Below are 3,372 nucleotides of genomic sequence, written 5' to 3'. Positions count from 1 at the left end.
AGGCTCCATTCCCCTCACTTTCAGCTCTCTCTTGCCTTCCCAATTGTTCACTTTTACTTTTTCTCTCATTTCTAGTACTAACTTCTTTTCTGAGCCCCTACATGTATATAATTGCCTGCCTGACATTTGCATTTGGATGTTGCACAGGTTTCTCTAAATTTGTGTCCAAAAATTGAGTTCTTAATTCCCCAGTGCACCACCCCAACCTGAATCTCTTCCAGTTTTCCTCATATCAAAATGGCGCCAACATCTATATAGTTGCTTAAGGAAAAGGTCTTGATATGATTTATATTTGGATGATTATTTGTCCACCATCTGGCTCTCTTGGGCATCATTTCACTCCCTTTGCTTGCAATGTTACTATTATGTGTCATAGGGTTCCTTAGGGCACATAGTGAGTAGCCACTAGTTATTGCTGAATAAGTACATTCTATTATTTAATCCTAAATTTAGCATTTTCAGCTTGTTACTTCCTTTCATTTGTTTGGCTATTGACCTTGAGGTGTTCCCCCTTTGAATTCTAGTATTATTTTTCCCTTCTCCCAACAGTACTAAGGCATGCTTGGGTAGTACAGATAAATTGTGGCAGGTGGCTAGGATGGGAGAAGCATGGAAGGTTCATGGGGGAAGAATAATTTGAGTCAGGACTTGAAAGATGCACAATTTTGGTATATGGGTGTGTGGGAGCAAAGGAATAAAAATTTTATTGCAGAAGAATTCACAAAGGGAAATTGTAGAGGTAGGAAAGCACTGAGTACTTTGGGAAATGGCCAAAAGATCAGTCTGTGGAGGGGTAGAATTGAAGCTAGAATTAGAAAGGTGGGATACAGGCAGTTTATGTAGAGAAAAAGTGCATGAAATTCTTCTAAGAAATATGAATCTGCTTGGTAGGAGGATGCAATATGATCTCTTCACCAAAACTGCTAAACTATAAATGAAGCAGCATAGACAGAGTATGAAATTAAAATCCGTTCCATTTGGTTATAACCAATTTCCTTGTGAGATTAATGTGGCTGAAATTTAGAGAATTTCACAGAAATATGCTACTTTTGACAATGTTAATGTTTCTTGTAAAATTCTTCACTTCCTCACCAATCTCTCGGATTTGCTGTGAAATTCTGCAAGTGCAGTCCTTCCCCTTGTCATTTCATGAAAGCATATGTTTGAGGCACATCCATTCTCCAGAAACTCCAAGATTTGATGGACTGATAACCCTAAGCAGTAGAACTAAATTGATGAGTTGGAGAAACTTCTACTTTCTTTGGTAGTTTTCACTTCATGAACCTTTACCAGTCTCAGCACTAGGGATTAATTAATGTGTAATATAGAATAGTCTGAGATATTGTTCAATTTTAGAAAGAACAATTGTTGAAGAGAAAATGGGTCCATTTTACCAGTTCCTCACTTGAACACATTTGTACTGGCTGCTTGCTTCTGTGAATTGGAGGTTGCCCAACAAGTTGCTGTTTTTAGCAGTGATTATTTCACCAGAGCAATTCCTATCTCTATTTTATTTTTTGCAGAAATACTTTCCCCTTTGGGTGGGCTGCACTGGGATAGGTATGTTCCTGATACTAACAGCCTAAGCCTATTTTACTCAGGCAGGAATGTCTTTTATACTTTTTTATACTTTTATACTAACTCAGGACTGGAGAATTACCCTCTAAAATGTGGCATGTTCTCATCTAGGAAATTAGCTAGATATATTCTCTATCTCTAGAATACATATCTAGGACTAATGCCTGAAGTTACAAGCAGACTTTGGTTTAGCTTCATTATAATCAGAGTTTCTCAAAAAGAATGGTGTATCTTGTCAGGTAATTACTTTTGGGTTCCTTGAAGGGCTTAAACAGAGATGGTGTGAACAACTGTTATGGATATGGTAGAACAAATTATTGGAGTGGGTTGGAGTTGAATTAACCTCAGCAATCCCTTTACAGCCAGTGTATTTGCAAATCTTATTGCCTTTCTGTCTGATACTGCCTGTGATTGAAAACCAAGGCCCAGGGGGCTGGGAAGGTGGCTCAGTGGTAGAGCGCTTGCCTTGCATACATGAGGCCCTGGGTTCGATTCCTCAGCACCACATAAGCAAAAAGAAAAAAGCCGGAAGTGGTGCTGTGGCTCAAGTGGTAGAGCGCTAGCCTTGAGCTGAAGAGCTGAGGGACAGTGCCCAGGCCCAGAGTTAAGGCCCACGACCGGACCCCCCAAAAAAAAAAAAGAAAACCAAGGCCCAATCTCATTCTGCACAAAACCTTGACTAGTTGTCTTCTATAGCACTTATCAATTCTCCACATAATTTCAAACATATATCGTTTCATATTATGAGTCTAAAGTATCATTACAAATTTCCCAAGATATATAGATAGTGCATGTGCATAAACACACTCATGCATGCACACAAGTGCACACACACACACACACACACACACACACACACACACACACACAGAATCCCTGATTTGTTATAGAACACATGTACAATAACCTTCCCTCTTTTATCCCATTGATGAATTTTAACCTAACCTCCTCCCTTACCACCATTTTTAAAAATAATTTTTTATTGAGATTAAGTGAATACATAAATTTCACAAACTTTACAGTATTGTAGAATGATTATAGTAAAAGTCACAAACACATTTAACCTTCACAAGGCAATTGTCATTATCATGGTCTATAAAGTTTGTGAATTCTTTTTTTTTTAATTTTTATTGTGAAAATACCGTACACAATTACATGGGCAAGGTAATGAGAACATTTCTTATCAAGCATTGTTGCCTCCACCTTTGTTTCATTTCCCCTTAACATCCCTTCCCATCTCCTCCCCACCTAATGTCCACTGCTCCCCTCTGATGCCAAAGTCGTAAAGTTCATTTTTCCACATAACATCTTGTACATCTCATTGTTGCAATGGGTCCACCTTTATCCCTATTTAAACAATTTTTTTCCCTTCCCCTTCACAAATTATAACAACATCAAATACAATGAAAACAGGGGTTATACTGTGGAGGAGGGACATACAAAGCAAAAAGAAATATCTTATAAATATGTTAGAAACAATAGCAAGAAAGAAACAAACATTTGAATTTTTATCTTAGGGCTCATTTCACCTAACATCAACTTATCTGACCGTTTCTGCTTGTCTCAGACATATACTAGTTGTTGCAAATAAGGGAAACCATGGGACCTATGTTTCTTTGGCCCTGACTTACTTCACTTAATATAATTTTTTCCAAGCCTTTCCATTTCCTAACAAATGGGGCAATGTCATTCTTTCTGATGAAGGCATAGAATTCCATTGTGTATATATACCACATTTTCTTGATCCATTCATCTACTGAGGGGCATCTGGGTGGGTTCCATATCTTAGCTATG

This window comes from Dipodomys spectabilis, unplaced genomic scaffold (genome assembly GCF_019054845.1).
Source record: "Dipodomys spectabilis isolate Male_0828 unplaced genomic scaffold, ASM1905484v1 ptg000356l, whole genome shotgun sequence".
Lineage (NCBI taxonomy): Eukaryota > Metazoa > Chordata > Mammalia > Rodentia > Heteromyidae > Dipodomys > Dipodomys spectabilis.
The sequence above is the reverse complement of the archived record's forward strand: the minus strand, read 5'-3'. Positions refer to the sequence as shown.